Source organism: Mus caroli, chromosome 2 (genome assembly GCF_900094665.2).
Source record: "Mus caroli chromosome 2, CAROLI_EIJ_v1.1, whole genome shotgun sequence".
In the NCBI taxonomy this organism is placed as follows: domain Eukaryota; kingdom Metazoa; phylum Chordata; class Mammalia; order Rodentia; family Muridae; genus Mus; species Mus caroli.
In genome coordinates, this window is record NC_034571.1 from 85,458,953 (window position 1) to 85,478,386 (window position 19,434).

Genomic DNA, 19,434 nt, shown 5'->3' on the forward strand with positions numbered 1-19,434 from the left:
ATATATATATATATATTTTTTTTTTAAGATAGAAACTCTGGTTTTATGTTAACTTTACTTTTTTCTTTCTTTCTTTCTTTTTTGGTCAACTGCAAGATGAGCCTGCAGAAACATGAATATTTCAGTCACAACAGAAATAGTAACTTTTGGGGCTTTTCTTCCTCTGTGTCTCTGATTTCCCAACAATGTTCAGCCGAATAACAAAGGCAATACAATCGCAATTGAGTGTACAAAGGCCATATAATAGCAATTGAGTGTACTATCATCAATTGCACTCTCATCACGGTTCTAACAGACTGAATAAGTTTCATTAGCTGAGATTTAATTCCTGGCTCCTCTCTGAATCTACCAATTCCCTGGTCTGTTCCCCAGCCAATGTTCTTGAGGAAGTGCTCCTCATGCAGCACAGCGATGGTATTCACGCACAGCAGGGCCGCGTGCATCAGGGAGTACAGCGTGAAGGCCATAGTTACTTTAAATTGTCCCCAGGGCAGATTGCCCTCCTGTGAATATTAACACTGGTAGTTCTTCCATCTTGCTTGAGACAGGTTGTCGTTTACTGCTGCACATGCCAGGCTAGCAGGCCTGTGCTCTTTTAGGGATTCTCCAATGTCCCCATACCATTTTGCTACAGAGGCACTGGGATAATAGATAATAGCTATCTACTGTACTCAGTACTGTACTGTACTGTACTGTACTGTGAGTGCTGGAGACTCAAAGTCAGGTCCTCAGGTTTGCGTGGCAAACACTTTACCCACTGGGCTGTCTCCCAGCCTGCTTCCACATTCTCTTCCAAGACAAGGACTCTCACTGAAGCTGGAGCTTACCCACTCAGCGAGACTGGCTGGCCAGGAGGCCAGCTTAGGGATGCCTTCCCAGTGTTGGGATTATAATATTTATTCCTATGCTCAGTTTGTACATGAGTATCAAACCAGGCCCTGCTTATGTGGTGGTTGCAAGTATTTTACTCACTAAGCCAGCCCCCTGACAGTCTCATTATTTTTCTTGACCAACTTTTTTAGCAGTCTATGTCTGTCTGTCTGTCTGTCTGTAGGTATGTATGTATCTTTTTTCTTTCTTTTTTCTATCATCTATCTATATATATATCATCTATATATTATCTATCTCTGTCTCTCTACCTATCGTCTGTCTGTCTGTCTGTCTGTCTGTCTGTGGTGCTGGGGATTGAACAAGGAAGCACTCTACCTCAGCTATACCCCTAGTTCCTTAATGCAATTTTCATTTACACAATATATTACATTTATATACTCTAATTTGATTTGTAAAATGAACTTTTTTCTCAAGGCCAGAAAGTGTTCACCTGTAACACAGAGGTAAGAGCTGAACATAAACAACAGATTAGATTCTCAGTATCCACTGGAGTGTCACTTTTCATGATACTTAGTAGATAAGTACTCCTTATTAACTGGCTCATCTCTTTACTCAACAAATATTTATAAATATTTAAATCCCACGTGACAGGAGCCATTCTCAATGGCATGATCATGGCGATGAACAGAAGATCCAAATCCTTGTTGCTGTGGGTACAGTGGTGCAGAAGAATCAGGCAAACACACACCAAAGTCATCAAGGTCATGAAACATGAAATCATAGGGTTTGCCCCAGATGAAAACAAACCTAAGAGATATCAACAATTGTAATGTGCAAACCTTGACTGACAGGTATTAAAGATATTTGGAACAATGGAAAAAACTGCAATGTGCACTGAACATTAGGTGATGTTATAAGGTTATAAGGTCAGTGCTCCTAGGCTGGTAGTGACAGTGGGCTATGAAGGAGACCAGGAGAATGTCTTTTTCTTATGGATGTAGAGCAGGGTCTTTGAGTCCTAAGAGACAGGCTGCAAACCTTTAACTTGTGCTCTGTGCTCGCTTTAAAGAAAGAAACAGGGAAACCTTGCCTAAGTGCCCACATTTACCTTTTATATAAAACGTCATTGTTGTTTTTGAGACAAGTTTTGCTAGAAAACTCAGGTTGGCCTCCCATGTGCTTAGTATCTCTAAATTGTAGCAGAAATGTTCTGAGCTAATGATAAAGATGAACTGTAAGCATAAATTAGCTTTTGCTTATCACCTTGGGTTCTATACTATGAGTCAGTGTCTAGGACCATATAGATAATTTCAAGGGGCAAGGGCTTATAAAGCCATTTATTTGTTCCTGTTTTTATTTTCTTATTTTTAAATTGTGCATGCATGTTTGCACATACATGTGTGTGTTTGTGCACATACATGTGAGTAGGTCTGATCTCCTTGAAGCTGGAGTTACAGGTGCCTATAAGCAATTGTATGGGTTCATAGAATTGAACTTGAATCTCTGTAAAAGCAATGTGTGCTTTTAACTGCTGGTTCATCTTTTTAGTCTCTTGCTCCTGTTTTTAATATGCAGTTCCTTTTCATTGGTTGGATCTTTAACATCTCCCTTTGCTACTAACACAACTATTTGCTAATATCACAACTGTAGGAATATGGCTAAGGTTAGTGATCCTGAAGACCTGCACATTATTTTTATCTAGCACCACTGACATAAACAGTACTGTAGGTTGTGGGTCCTCTTTCCCCTTCCATTTTTCTCCCCTCTGTGTTCCTATTATCTTCTCTCTGGTGTGTGTGTGTGTGTGTGTGTGTGTGTGTGTGTATACCAGAACATTTGCCCATGCATGCATGTGTGTGTGAAGCCCAGAGGTTGCTCTCAGATGTTTTCCTCTACCGCACTCTGCAGCAGTTGAAATGACAATGTCCCCCATAGTCTCAGACACAGCTTGTCTTCAGTTGGTCACAAGCACTGTTTGGGGGATGCTTAGGAGGAATGGCCTTGCTGGAAAAGGTATGTTACCTCAGATGGGCTTTGAGCATAAAAAGCCTCCCCTACTTCTAGTTGTGCGTTCTGCTTCATGCATGTGGTTCAAGATGTTGGTTCTCAGCTTGCTGCTCCAGGCAGCACGCCTGGCATCTGCTGTCTGCCCATCTGGATTCTAAGTCCCTGGAACCATAAGTACAAATAAACTTTCTTCTATAAGTTACCTTGGTCATATGTTTTAACACAGTAACAGAAAAAGTAGCTAATACACTCTCCACTTGATTTTTGAAGACATGGTCTCTTACTGAACCTGATGCTCACTGTTTCGACGAGACTGGCCATCTAGCTTCTAACTACCTGTCTCCGTCTCCTAGTGCCAGAATTACAGGTAAGTGCTGCCATGTCTGGCTTTTACAAGTGTGTTGGGATCCTTATTCTGCTCTTCATGCTTGTGCAATAAGCGCTTTACCCACTGACCCATTTCCCTAAGCCAGTACTGGGCTTAATTATTTATTTATCAGTCAAGGCCCCTGGGGAAACTTCTGGGAAACTTCCTGCCCTGCCTCTGGTGTAGCATGCAAATCTGTAAATATTTCCTGCTTGGAAAATTTTGTCACTCACTTTGAATTCATCTTAGCAGTTTGACTGCTATGCTGGTGAGATACTAAGGAGAGTCCACTAATGTTCGACACTAGCCTGAGGGACTGCCAGTGCTTAATGCAAATCAAGGCACTAGCAAATTAACCAGTTCACGTGTAAGGATATTTTTAATTCAGAGGTCTTATCAAAGTGACCTAGGAAATTACTCTGTCCACCTGGAGTGGGAAAGGTCTTAGATCTTTACTTACAAAGCACTAGACAGAGTAACCAGATGGTGCTGGCACACAGCTTTAGTCCCATCACTTGGGAGGCAGAAGCAGGCAGATATCTGAGTTTGAGGTCAGTCTGGATAGTCCTAGGATATGAATGAGTTCTAGAATAGCGAGGGCTAACACAGAGAAACCATATCTCAACAACAACAACACCCAAACAAACCACCTTCAAAACAAAGCACTAAAAAAGTCCCTGTGGTTAGCCAAGGACTTTATATATGCAAATGGATACAAATATAACATACATAAATCTAAATTATGCATGGATTTAGCTATATTAATTCCTGTTTTTAAATGTTTGCTGTCAACATTGTCTTCCCTACTTAGCTGAGTTTTTGGTTGATTTAAAACTTCTTTGTTTACATACTTCTGCTAAAATGTCTTTCTCTTTAGGGAAGGTATATGAAATAGTAAGACTTAGTTGTAGCACTTTAAAAAAATCTTTGAACAATTTTCATTATGTATATATGTACCCATCTTTGTGTGTGTGTACTAGAGTGCAGAGACCATAGATACAGTTCAGAACTTGACTCCCCTGAGGTTGGAGTTACAAGTAGTTATGAACTGTCTCACCTGGGCAGTGGGAGCTCTGCAAGAACAGTGTATAATCTTAACTGCTGCACCATCTCTTCCACTCCAGCTGTGGTATTATTTAACTGAATAAGAAAGAGGGGCACTCAGAAAGACAAGTGGGGGCCTTCAAGATGGCTCTCAACAGGCAAAGGTACCTGTGGCCAAGCTTAAGGATGTGAGTTTGATCCTGGAAACTGCATGATAGAAGGAGACAATCTACACCTGCAGGTTGTCCTATAATCTCACACACATACACACCCAGACACAAACAAATATGTATAATTTAAAAAAACCAGCACAGGGATTACGAGCCACTCATTTCAACCTATGAGACCCTGAGTGAGAACCACCCTACAAAGCTGTTCCTGGAGCCCTGGCCCTCAGAAACTAGAAGCTATAATAAATATTCACTGCTTTACTCCCAGGTTTCAATAAATGATAAAACAGCAAGAGATAACTAATACACATTCTAAAGCATAAATACTTCCATTTCTCTGCCAAAGATGAAGCAAAGGCTCAGGTGACTAAGCAAGTTCTTACAGCCATGCTGCTAACAGCAGCAGAGCTCTGGCACAGGGAACCCACTGTTTGCTCTGTATTATGCTACTTCTATTCTGGACTGTCAATTACTTTATTAGCTATTGACCCAAAATTTAATTAGCCTGGTACTGATGCTGTTACTATGCAAATAATGGGCTAAGAAACAAGTAGTTCAGCTAAAAGGCATAGTTCAGAATTACATCTCTAGTCCTCCAGCGTGACAAGAAGCCATCAATCTGCACACATTGAGGGCAACTGTTCAATCTGAATGGATGACATTCTTTCAGCCCATGTTCTTTCTGTTTGTTCACAAAGAAACCATGAAGAGGTGGCCAAGAATTATTGAAATCCAATTAAACTAGAAAATACACTAAATACTGCTTCACTGAAGAAGTTCCTCCATTTTAGTCTAGTCATTTCTTCAGACAAAGGAATTCTGGACTAGGAGATATCTCAATCAGTGAAGCGCTTCCTGAGCAAGCACAAGGACCTGGGTGTGGGGACTCAGGAGGCAGAGATAGCCAGACTTCCGGAGCTCACTGACGGCCAGTCTAGCCAAGCCTAAGGGTGAGCTCCAGGCCAATGAGAGACCCTGTCTCAAAACCAAGGCAGACAGTTCCTGAAGAACAATTCTTGGGGCGGAACTCTGACCTCCACATGGACTTTTACATACACACCACACACACACACACACACACACACACACACACACACACACACACACAAACACCACACACACGGAAGGAGTTTATACTACCTCTCTTCCTCCTTGTTCAGTCACTGTCTACACCTGATGTAGTAGCAGCCTGGTCTACAGAATAAGGTCCAGGCCAGCCAGGGCTAGATAGTAAGACCTACTTTTTATCATTATCATTACTTATCATTATCATTACTTATCATTGATTAATTAATTTGCTTAAATAAACACTTTAAAGATTTTCTCTTATTTTTAAGTTATATGTATGTGAGTGCAGATGCCCAAGGGAGGTAATGGGTCTCCTTGAGCAAGAGTCACAGGCACTGGGTGCCTGATGTAGGCGGCTGGCACTATGCACTCTTGACAGCGGAATTGTCTCTCAAGCCCCAGTAACCACTTACCTGATAAACAGTCATTGGTATTTGGTTTTATGCTTAGGACTACCCTATAAAGTATGCTCATGTTATTTCTACTTGGCTTACAGAGGTAAATCACTTGCCAGTGTGATTTTACTAAGAAATAAAAGAGCTGGAATCTCAAAGTCTCTGCCTACTTCCTCCTCCTCTGTTTTCCCTGACAAGCTAGAAGTGACTGGGACACACTTTTTTACACATGCACAATTGTTGCTGCTGTTCAGCTGAGGCAAGTCAGCTAAGGAGCTCAGCACGGTCAGCCTCAGTCTCTGCTGTGACTAGGGATTAGCTCCTTGGCTTCTGAGAGGTCTGAACAGAACCCCAGCTTTCCTCCCCATGTTCAGTTTCTTAGCCTATCCCCAAGTGCTCAGTGCCTTGGAATGTAAACCAAGAGAAAGAACTGGACGAAGGGAGGTGGCCTCCTCCAACCGCTGGTCTCAGGACCTGGACCAAGTGTTTATTTTCGCTTCCAGTCCAAAGAACATTTTTTTTTTTTTGACAGAGGAAAAACTTCCCTAAGCTGCAATAGGGGTGAGTGTTCTATTTCCTTCTTTATTTGGTTAATATTACACTACCCACCTAGGCGGAGTCTTTCTTTCTTTTGAGACAAGGTCTTGCTATGTTGACCAGGCTCACCGGGAACCTGTAATCCTGTCTTAATCCTGCAAGTGCTGGGTTATGATTGTGTGTTACTATGACTGGCTCATTCAATTATCTTAATAAATCAATAATTACCTCAATGAAATACTTAAAAATACTGATTCTACAAAGAAACTTGTAGCACTAATAAATGAGTCTGTACTAGCACATAATAAAGACAATTTCTTTTTGAGACAGGGTTGCACTGTATAAGACAGACTAGTCTCAACTTTGCTAAGTAATCCAGGTTAGCTTCAGACTCATGATCCTCTGCCTCAGCCTCCCAAGGGCTAAATTTACAGGTCTGAATTACTACACCTGCATTGACTTCTGTGCTCTTACAATGGGAAGTTGACAAAAGTAATTAAAAGACAACAATGCCATGAGACCAGGGTGCACTGGCACATGCCTGTCATTCCGGGTAGAGGCTGGAGGGCCAAGAGTGTAGTGCCATCCTTGTCTGCACACTGCATTTGAAACCAGTCTGGGCTAAATGAAACCCTGGCTCAAAGAACCAAAAAGACAACAATAGAGACAGAAAAGTAAAATTCTGCTATTTACAAGAGGAGCAGCAAACAGCATGTATTTACAAGTAAACCCGATCCAGCACTTCCTATCTGTACACTAAACACTATGAACACGGAGAGGGCTCAGAGACCCCAGGGGGAATGCACTGTGTTCACAGACTAGGAGTGTCACATACATGTGTCTTCATAATTTCAATTTCAACCAGATGTTTGTCTGTGGGAACTCTCAAGTCTGTTCTAATAATATTCTGTTTTAATTTTCCTTCCTCCCTCCCTCCCTCCCTCCCTCCCTCTCTCCCTCCCTCCCTCCCCTCCCTCCCTTCCTTTCTTTCCTTTTTCTTTTTGAGTCAGTCTTACTATATAGCCTTGGCTGGTCTAGAACTCATGGTAAATACCTTGCTTTGGTCTCCTGAGTGCTGAGATTTTAGACATGTGCTACCATGCCCAGACACAAAGCAATGTTGATAAAGAAAACACTGAAGCACAAGCCTACCTTATATTAGTAGAAAGGTCCAAAGGATCTAGAAACAAACACATGCCTATCTGGTTAACTTACTTGCTTCGTTTTCTCTGGCAGTGGACCTAGGGTCTAGCCCAGTGTCATGCACACAGTAGGCAGCTACTCCAAAACTGAGCTCCACTTCTAGCTCCCTGGTTCTTAAGCAAGTTTATTTTTGTTTTCCTTGTATGTATATGGGTGTCTTGACTGCATGTCTGTCTGTGCACCACATGCATCCTTGGTACCCATGTAGGCCAGAAGAGGGCGTCAGATTGCTTGGAACTGCAGAGAGCTATAAGCTGTCTGTGGGTGCTGTGATGTGAGCCTGGGTCATCTGCAAGAGCAGCCACTGCTCTTAACTGGTGAGCCATCTCTCCAGACCCAAAGTATGTACTTTTTGCTGTTGTAAATAAAGCTTTTAGAAACTTTTATCTTTCTTTTGTGAATATGTTTTTATTTCTATTTGGTAAAGTCTTAATGTAGAATTGTTGCCTGTTTTCCAAAGCAATGCTAACCTCTCTCTTCCCACCAACAGCAACTGAGAAGTGCAGCTGTCTCACATCTTGGTTGGCATTTGGTATTATCAGTCTTCACTCTGGCATTCTAGTGGGTGTGAAGTGACAGCTCATGGTAGTTTAAGTTTGTGTCCTTGATGACTAATTCATATACTGGGCACTTTTTGAATTGGATAGTGACCTTTTACATATATTCCTTTGTGAAGTGACTCATAAAGTCTTTTGCTCAGCTTTTAATAGGTGGCTTTTGTTTTTATATTATTGACTGGTAGATGCTCTTTATATATGCTGATGTATTAAGATGTGTGTGTATAGAACATAATTTCTCCCATCTGACTTTTGATTTCTTTGTTCCTTTCTTTCTTTCTTTCTTTCTTTCTTTCTTTCTTTCTTTCTTTCTTTCTTTCTTTCTTCTTCCTCTGTCCCTTTTCTTTCCTTCAAAAAAGTTCAACAAAGTGTCATGAGTCCCAGGTTGAACTGAAACTTGCTATGATTTGAAGACTGAACTGTCAATTCTGCCTCTATTTCTGGAGTGCTAGGATTTGACCACCAGGCCTGGTTTTTGTTTTGCTGTGGATCAAACTCATGGTTTTATCTGTGGTAGACTGGCAATCACTCTACCACCTGAGCCATGTCACCAGCCTTTGTATTTTATTTAATGATCTTACTAAGCAAAACCTTTTTAAAGATATCAAACTTTACTATGAACATCAATAAATTGGAGCTTTCACACATGTAATTACTGGGAATGTAAAATAATACAGCCACAGTCTAGCAGTTCTGTGAAACATAAAAATTTCATGACCCAGCATTCCACTCCTACATACATAACCAGGAGAAATAAAAATATACATTCACACAGAAACTTGTTTGCCAATGTTCATAATAGCATTATTTATGATAGTCAAAAAATGGAAACAACCTAGTGTTTAGATGAATGGTATAATCATTTAATGAAATATTATTTGGCCATAAAAAGGAATGCAGTATTGATCTGAGTTATGACATGGGTAACACCTTTACAATACTAAATAAAGGGAGTCAGACACAGAAGTCTCTGCATTGCATGGTTCCATCCATAGGAAGTACCCATAATAGACATTAGCCATATGGGTCAATGGGTAGTTATATAAATCTGCGAGTTAGTAGGTAAGGAAAGAAATATGTTACTGAAACATACATGAGTTTTGTTCCCTGAAGGGGGCAGTTAAAAAAAAATCACTAAATTGACAACTGAGAAGATGCCCGAGTTGGCAAATGCTTGCTGTGTAAGCATAAAGACCTGAGCAGATCCCAGCACCCAGGTAAAAAGCTACCACAGCTGCCTGTGCCTATAATCTCCTCACTAGGGATAAAGAGACAGGAGGATCCCTGTGAGTACACTGCCAGCCATCATGGCTATATCAGAGAGCTTCAGGTCTAGTAGTGAAGGACCCTGCCTGAAACTATAAGGATGATGGAGAAAGACACCTGATAGCAACCTCTAGCTTTCACCACACACACACACACACACACACACACACTCACAGACACAGACACATACACACACACACACACACAAGAGCCCATGAGTTTAATTCAAACTGCACTTCCTAGCAATCTGAACTTGAGAAAGCTAATTCAAACAGGCTGTTGTGAGGACTGAGTGAGTAAATAAATGTTCTGAGAATGGTGATTCAGAGCTAGCAGTGATTTGCTAATTATTATATAACAATTATTATGGCCTAACAATAGATCCTAATTCCTGCATATCTCAAGGTATTTCCAGTTAGTCTAGTTTTACTTGGTTTTCCAGTATACTCTTTGTCTCAGCAAAATAAGCAAACAAATCAAATAAAAAAACCCTGGAATCCCCCATCTCTAAGTGTTCCCTTACAGGATGAAGGAAAGAACTCTGGTGTTGTTGTGAAGCCACTCTGGGGTCACTGCATCCCTCCCAGGTGGCTGTCTTCACTCCTCGGGGCCGTCTGGACTCTCCCTCACTCCCCTCTTGGAGCTCCCTGATAGCTTTATCCCTAGCCATTTTGTCCTCTCAGGCCAGCTTTTCCCTTGGGATACCCCTGTGCCAGCCTTGTCGATAGCTGGGATAAGAGGTATGTGCTGCTGGGCTGGGCTGGGCTGTTATACCCAGTTTTGCTACTGAAAACAAAGTCTTCTCTTGTTTGTTGATATGAATGCTATTTTCTTTAAAAAAGAAATAAAACACTGTGTTGGCTTTAGTATACTTTGACCACCTACCTTGCAGGTTTTAATATTCCTAATAGGTTTCAGTTTGATTCCAGGGGAGTTATTAATCACATCATCTTTAGTTATGTGATTTCCTCTCTCCCTTTCAATTTTTTTATGCCTCATTTATTTCTGCTGCCTAATCATTATTACCTTCAGAAAATGCAATCTAACAGAAGCAAATAGGAAACACTGGAATTGTTTTTATAACTATATTGAGATATCCATCTCATTTCTTCCTTCTGAAAGAACATGATAAATATTTATATTTTAAGATGAACTTAAGATATATATTAATATATTTTTTATACATAAGAAAAAATACATGAAAAAAGTGGTTCTCCAAAAACATGTGTTCAGGGGCTGGGGAGATGGCTCAATGCATGAACTGCAGGCTATGAAAGCAGAACCACCTACGTATGGGTCCTCAGACCCTGTGCCAAGCTCCATGTGGGGGCTCAGGCATCTGTAACTGCAGTCCTGCAAGTGAGAGACAGAGGCAGTAACAGGAGAGTCCCCAGGAGCTTGCTGATGGCATACACAGCAATTAGCAACAGATCCTGATTAAACATGGTGACCATCACCTGAGATGGTCCACTGACCTTCATCTGCATGCTGTGACTCACACACACACATACACACACATGTACATGCACAAACACACACGCAGAGGGAGATAAGAATGTGTATCCAGCATACTCTGTAGTATGCAATGAGAATTATCCATGGAAATCCTAGCCATGGTGGGCGGCACCTGACTGGCAGGCAGTAGTGGCAAGTGTACGGAAGCCGGTTTGGCTCTGTTCATTTCATTCTCTGCACTGCTCCTTTTCTATAAGCAGATGTCACTTGGATCAGAAAAACATAAGCAAACAGGGGGAAAAGAATGCATGAAGGCCATGGTGCTGAACTTGGGTCTTAGAGCCTCGAGTCCCTATGGCCACCCTTGCTGGACTCCAGCCAGCTTTGGGACCTGCTTCAGAAATGCTTTATCTATGTCTTCCATATGGCTGTGCAGCCTTCAGTGTGATATGAGATGACGACACTTCTCTTCTGCTCCTCTTTTCTCTGAATCCAGATGTTCTCTAACAAGTTCCCACTGTTAGATCTGTGTCTACATAACCAGGCAGACATACATCTTTTTGATTTTCTCAAATCTCTTAAGTATATATGTCTTTTTCCTGGCTCAGGCTTCTCCCACAACTCCCTGGACTGACCTGGACTACAGTACACCATGAGAAAAACTGTTTTCTAGTACTCTTGGGCACCAACTTTCCTTGAGCAAACACTTGCTAAAGTTAGTGGCTGCTGGGCTGTCTCTCGAGGATCTCCATGGCATGCTGTCCCTGCCAGGACATGAGTGTGCATTCCAGAGGCACAGCATTCCATTCTGAAGTGAGTCCTCAAATCACACTGACCAGCTACTTAGGTAGGCAGGCCCTTCCTTTCCTTGCCCATCCAGACTTTGTGCCAGACTCCTTATGAAAGATGTCCAGGCATTTTCTGTTCTCAGATCTCCACACTAACTCACTGCTCCAAACCCTAACTCTCAGCAGACACTCTGACTTTATGGGAGGGCTAAAGCCATCTAATTTCTCTCCTCTCTCCTCTCTCCTCTCTCCTCTCTCCTCTCTCCTCTCTCTCTCTCTCTCTCTCTCTCTCTCTCTCTCTCTCTCTCTCTCCCCCTTCCTTTTGTTTGTTTGTTTTTCGAGACAGGGTAGTCTGGGCTATCCTGGAACTCCCTTTATAGTCCAAGCTGGCTTTGAACTCAGAGATCTGCCTGTCTCTGCCTCCCAAGTGCTGGGATTAAAGGTGTGCGCCACCACACTGTCCAGTACGCTCACTCATACTTTCTTTTCTTTTTCCCTGTCTTTCCTTTTCTTTTCTTTTTTTCCTTTTATCTTTCCTTTTCTTCTCTTTCTTTCTTTTTAAAGATTGTGTGTGTGTATGTGTGTGTGTGTAGGTGCCTGCCTTTGAAGTCCAGAAGAAGGTGTTGGGATTCCCTGGATCTGGAACTAAACCCCAGTCCTCTACAAGAGCAGCAAGCATTCTTAACCACTGAGCCACGTCTCGAGTCCCTCTCTGATTTCTGAAGTCAATTCCATTCACCCCTCAACATCTGTTGCCCACCTTCTCTGACCTGGTTAACAGCACTTCCTCTCTCAGTTTCTTTTCTGTTTGCCTTTATATCCATTTTTCTCCTTTGTAATAATTTTACTGTGGTCTACAGGGAGAACAAGCAAACACATGTTTTTTACTTTTACCGGTGGTCTGTAATTATTTACACAGTGCTTTCTTTTCAACTAGACTGTGAACTCTTTGTAAACAAAATTATATTCTCCAAATCCTTTTTACATCAGCACCTACAGTAAGATCCGGCCCAGAGGATGCACTATAGCATCCCAAATGAACAAACAAATGAATGAATGGGTTCTCTGCATGCCTTTCACTCAACACAGTGCTTTGAACACTAAAGAACCTAACAAGCACACAGACTCAAAACCAAAAGCTTTATGACTTTGAAACCTAGAGTTCCCTGAAGGACAAGTTTTCACAACAGTTCACTTCAGTACAGTATAGCCTATGTACTATAAATGTACTAGGAAAAGTGAAGCCTGAGTCTGTTGCTTGAAAAGTCTCAATTTAAATTAGTTAACATTTAGTTTTGAGAGAGGTGCTCACTATGCCTGGAACTCATAAAGTAGACCAGGCTTGCCTCAAACTCATCTTCATCTAAGCACTGGGATTAAAGGTATGTGTTACCACACCTAGCCTTAATACATTTTTTCTTAAATAAAAATTTTGTCCTTTCTTGCTCCCCTGCCCTGCTTTTGATTGCTCTAATAGGCAAAAATTTTACATATTAACCATAAGTCAAAAAAAAAAAAAAAAAAAGACCAAACAACTGGCTGACTTGAGATGGCAGAACTGACAGCTCACATGAACAAACATCCTCAATAGACTAAAACAATGAAATGTAAAAGCAGATATAGTTCTTATATCACCTCAGAGTTGATATGCAGAAAAACTTAATTTCTGAAGTGTATCCAAAAAAAGATATCTTATGAATCAACCTTGTAATACAGCAAATTTCTCCACCACAAACCACATTTACTTATTATTATAAATAAATTTATAATAATTTACAAAATATAAATTGTAAATTTCCTCTCTATCTTTTCAAACAATTAAAACTTCAGTGCTCAGGTTGCCTCAAATGCCTTCTCTCTTTGATAAGTCCTGCCTATCTTCCATGGTGTACCCGAGCTTCCTCTTTTGTTATTAGTCCATATTAATAATACAAAATAATCGGCTTCACTGTGATGCTTTCACACATGTATATGTCGCATGCTGATCCTGGCCACCCCCATTCTAGCTTATTTCACTTAAACCCATGGGCTCCAGTTGCATAAGAACTGGCCTCATCCTTTATAGCTAAGCTTGCTCCATTATGTATGTAGACCAGTTATCTCTACTGATTCATAAACTGGTGCACCTGTACTAATCCCTTCCCTTGGCCCTTGTGAATAAGCAGGAATAGACCATATGTTCTGTTTTTGATCCCCTCATGTGTACCAGGAATTCTATACTGGATCAGATGCTAATTCTACTTTCAGAGCTTGTTTTGTTTAGAGACTGAGCCTTGTGTAGCCTAGGCTAGACCAAACTCTTCAGAGGAAGTCTACACAGGATCTTTCCTCTTCCTGCACTCTTAACCACACAGCATGGCACTTGCTTACTCCAGACTGTGCCATGTCCTGGCTGTAAGGATCTTAAGCCACCAACCATCTTCCTTCCTTTAAGGTCTCCTGATACAGGGTCTCATAGGCCAAGCTAGGCTGGTACTCACTCTGTAGCCCAAGCTATCCTTGAGCTTATGACCTTCTTGTCTCCATATCCTAAGTGCTGGGATTACAGACATGGGCCACCATGTGTAGTTTATGCCGTCTTCTTTTCCTATACTTTTCAATTCATATATCATATGGAGTAGATAGCAGACACTCAAACGTTTCTCCTTCTTCCTTTTTTGTTTGAACTGGGGATGTAACTTAATGGGTAGAGTACTTGCCTAGAATGCATGAAGTTCTGGCTTCAATCGCCAGCACCAGATAAATAGGACACAGTGGTACACACCTGTGATTCTAGCACTAAAGAGGCAGAAACAGAGGAATAGGAAGGATCAATCAGGTAATGCTGGGATACCTGAGATCCTGTCTCAAAAGTATTATTGCTCTCAGATACAGCTTTATTTTATAGTGATTATCAAAATGTAACTTTATTACAAACAACAGCAAAAAATTCTAATGTCTGTCACCTGAAGTCATTAAACTATCAATAACATTTTGTAAACTTTGTTACAAATACTTTTGTATGTATATAAACCTATCAGGCACAAATATATATATATATATATACATTGTTACAAATGGTATTTTATCACTCTACTATTCTGCAACTCGAACAATAAATATATATATTGCAGTGTGTGCCTAGAAAGTCATCAAGCTTTGTCCTCTCCCACTGGACATTTCCTAAGTTGGGTTTATTTTGCAAGTAGAGCCAAGTGTACTGGCACATGTCTGTAATCCTAGTAGTTGGAAGGCTGATCAGAGTTTAAGGTGAGTGTAGGCTACACACCAGGCTAAGGCAGACTAAGGGAAGCAGGGGAGAAGGAGAAAGGAAAGAAGGAAGGGAAGGAAGCAAAGAGCAAAGGTGTGTGCTGAGGAATTATTAACAAATTAGCCTGACAAATGAGGCTCTAAAAATTGAAAATATTTCTTCTTTAGACTACTAGTTCTGTAACCACCAAACCCATTATAGTTACAAAATGGTTAAGAACATTCGTTTATCCATTTATTTGAAAAGATATTAGTCACCTGGTAGTGTTTTGGGTTGTTTTTAAGGTGCTGGGGATCAAACCTGGGGTCATGCATAGGCGAGGTATGTGCTCTCCCACTGAGCTGCCTGTCCCCAGTCTGTCACTAGGTAGCCACTAACGCTCCCAGCAACTGTGTCCTCTGCAGATTGCCCACTAGTTCCTACTGCTAGAGACAAAGCAAGTCTGGACTTGGGGGGGGGGGTTCCCTCGTGCAGACAGCTTCAGAAGTGCCAATGGTGCCTGCAGAGCCTACTGTCTGTGCTTTAGTCAAGAAAATTCACCATATCAGGTTTTTGAGAAGTGGTGATCTGAAGCCCTTTAGGTGCTATAAGTCCGGAAAAGATGTTTTGGACCCACCAACCTACTTCTTTCCCATTCCCACCACATACGAAAGTTTCTAGAAATGTCTTTAAAATCAGGGCAGGGGGGTGGGGGTGGGGGGAGAACAGGGCAGGAATCCTTGGCTTCAACAGCAGGGTTCAAAGAATTCAGTGTGCTAGGAACAGCAGCCAACTGGGTGCAGCTAGTTGCACCCAGCCAGCCCTGCACCAAAGCCAGAGAACAAAGATGAAGGAAGGAGGCAAGGATGCGGAGGAGATTCTTCAAGTGACTTCCCAGGAGGAATCTCAGTCCAGCCACACCCAGTTCCTTCCTCCTGGTAAATAACTCAGCAAAACTCCAAACGGGCTTAGCCGAGTCCCTGCAGGAATGAACCTCTCCCAAGGAGTAGGGGATTTCTCCCTGGCTGCTGCTCCAAGCGACTCTCCCACCCAAGCCTGCCTGAGGGGAAATGTATGCTTTCTGCAAGTCACAGCATGTTTATCACAGGAGCAAACAAACAGCAAACAGCTCATGAGGCTCTTCCCCATTTCCTGGCATGAGAGGGAGGAGCTGCCTTCTGGTTAGACTGGGGATTTGGCCACTTAAAGATGATAGTAAATGGTTCTGATAGAAACCTCTTTCTGTCACTTTTTGATGGTTAAATTAAAATTTGAACCACTGTTTCTAAGACAAACTGAACTAATTGGAAATGGACTATAAATCAATGCAGCACAGCAGGCATTCATTAATTTATGCACCCAGCATCTACTGAGCACATACAATAAGCAAGTCACAGAATGGGTGATTCAGAAATAAAATATGGAGTCTCAGAGCTCAAGGGAGCTGACAATGAATATGACCACAATGACAAGAGCATCCGAGGTTGAGGGAGCAGAACCATGTACCGGCACACCTAAGTGCGTTAGTCCATTATCCAAATACATTTTCCCAATGCTGAAGTAGTCTATTCTCTATTTTATAGATGGAAAAACCAAGGTTTGACCACAGTCTGCTATATTTAATAAAAAGGCATTTGAACCTGGGCCACTTGACTCTCAAGTCCTCTTTAGTGCCTCCCACAGGTCAAAGTTAGTGGGGCTTGATGTTACAAAGTTACAGTTTAGGGAGCAGTGAGAGGGCTAAGTGAGTAAGGACACTTGCTGCCAAGCCTGAGGACCCGAGTTCAACTCCTGATGTCCACATGGTAAAAGGGGAAAATGTACTCCTCCAAGTTGTCCTTTGACTTCCACATTCATGCTGTATATTCACCCTGTACCCTATACAGTATACATAATGTTTTAAAAATGTAATAAAACAGTTTGTTTATAAAACAAACAAATAAAAAGCCAAATTTATAGTCTAAATGAGGATGTAGGAGAGACATCAAAACTCTTTTCACTTTTTAACCCTGCATTTTAGGACAGTGATATTTGTTGGCCTGTCATTAAATGTAATGCATGGTGGAACAAGCGTCAGAGGAGGGATCATCTTTTAATGGGTAGGAGTGAGGCCACGGAGGGAACAGAGACTCCGAAGAGACTCTGAAGAACTTTTAAAAGGCATTCTTGAGCTGAGGCTAGATGAGCAGGAGAGAGGCAGAGTGGGGTGACCTTCCACCCAGGAGAACAGATTTTCAAAGGTGTGTGAGGAGAGTCTGTGATCTCTGTGGCTGGAAAGACTCTTGGGATCATGAGAGGCCACTGGGTGGTGGCAGGATCCCTATTTCTTTAGCAGACAGTACATAACTACTGATGTTCTGGAGTGTCACAGCAGAGCTGTGCTAGAGAGGGCTGGACTTAAAAGATTTCTCATGGAGGTCGGGGCAATGGGAAACATCAATGGCCCCATCATATGGGCAACAGAGGCCAGGAGCCCATCAGCTCAGTCAGTCTAAACTGAAAGTTGAAACCCGGTCTAAAAACCCCAAATAAATCCAGGCATAGTGGTACATGCCTTTAATCCTAGCACTCACTGCCAGGCAGAGGCAGGAAAATTCTTGAGTTCATGGTCAGTCTAATTTACACGATGAGGTCCAAATCAGCCAGAGCTATAGACAGAGACCTTATCTCAAACAAACAAAAACACAGAAAATAAGCTGGTTTTGCTATAGGGACATGTTCATAATCCCAGTGTTCAGCAGATGAAGGCAGGCAGAAATTTTGAGTTTGAGACCAGTCTTTGATATAGAGTGATACCCTGTATGAAAAACGAACGAACGAACGAACGAACAAACAAACAGCAGCAGTAACAAAAAGTTAAAATTAATTGAAACCAAAGAGTCTTTCAGCAGTTCTCAGTCTCATTACATTTTTAACATTTATTTATTATGTGTATGACCATGTTGCCTGTACTATGTGTTCTGGTGCCTATAGAGGTGATAAGAGGGTGCCTTGGATCCCCTGGAACTGTACCATTGTGTGGGTGCTGGAAACTGAACCTTAGTCCTCTGCAAGGGCAACAAGATCCACCATCTACAGTCCAGTTCTCAAACTCTGATGAGCATCACAGTTGCCTGCGAAGTGCTGGAAATGCCTGGGCCCCAGCTCAGAGGTCTCTGAGTAATCTGGTGTGGGGTGGGGCCTGGGTGTCAATATTTTAAACCTCTCCCTAAGTGATCTGAATATATAACCATGGTTGAAAACAGTTCTCAGTGTTAGGACTGAGGCAAAGAAAATAGGGAGAAAGTCACTTCATGTCCCAAACCCCAGCGGTCCTGAACACCACCTGAAACACTTGTTAAATAACAACATCCCAGGCCCGTTGCCTGCTGGCTATGATCTGGTAGGTTTGAGACCAGATCAAGGAATCTGTCTTTTTAACAACCTAAGATGTGTAATTAGAGTTCTAAAGATGGGCAGTAAATTAGGGTTAGGTGGTAGCAGTGGGCATGAAGAACATGTTTTAATGCCAAGTAAAATAAAACTGGAAAAGATTAAATTTTCAACACTATTTATATCTGCTTTTATATACTTCCAGCTTAAAACCCACCAAAACAATCAAATTTGAGTATGGTTTATTAAATTGACAACTTTAACCTAAATTGATTTTATTTTGACTCTTACTGGATAAACTCAATTTAGTCATTTAGTTTTCTTTCTAACAGACCCATGAAAGAGGGAGCAACAGACTTCAGAGGCCTAAAGGGACCACTCAACTTCAGGGTGACCACTCTATTGTACGGATGGGTTTAAACAGCATTGCATGATAAACTGGACACTTCACCATAATGCTTTAAAAACTCTAAGTTGTATATTCTTTAACTTCAACAGGAAATGTGCAGAAGCTGGGCGTGGTGGCACACGCCTTTAATTCCAGCACTTGGGAGGCAGAGGCAGGCAGATTTCTAAGTTCGAGGCCAGTCTGGTCTACAAAGTGAGTTCCAGGACAGCCAGAGCTATACACAGAAACCCTGCCTCGAAAGAACCAAAAAAAAAAAAAAAAAAAAAAAAAAAAAAAAAAAAAAAAAAAAAAAAAAAAAAAAAAAAAAAAAAATTTATACTATGATGAACAAAATCTTGGCCAAAATAGTCACAGTCAGCAATCCTTTTTTGTTTCTGTTTTATGTTGCTTTGGCCTGTTGCTTGTTGTTTTCTCTTGTTTTCCATGGTGGGGGCAGTAAAGGGTTGTTTTTTTTTGAAATGGCTTTGTATGTAGTCCTGGCTTTCCTAACTCAGTCTGTAGACCATGCTGGCCTCAAAAGGCAGGTACCACCACTGCCTGGCTTGTTTTCCTTCTTTACTTTCTTAAGTTAACTAGTTATATAACTTTAAAATAGTCTTTCAATATTGACGTATTGGAGCTGAGCATGATAGCATATGTCTGTAATCATGGCACGTGAGAAATTGAGACAGGAGGATTGCCAAGAATTCAAGGTCAAAAGGCACATTCTGCCTCAAATATTTTTAATAATTTACCT

At 41.5% G+C, this 19,434-nt stretch overlaps 1 protein-coding gene and 1 pseudogene across 2 annotated transcripts in view; both read right to left on the bottom strand.

The window, feature by feature from the left end:
• Positions 1–19,434, bottom strand: part of C2H11orf49 (chromosome 2 C11orf49 homolog) — a 165,101-nt gene that overhangs the window by 62,594 nt on the left and 83,073 nt on the right. The window lies entirely within an intron of this gene.
• Positions 126–467, bottom strand: LOC110289352 (annotated as a pseudogene).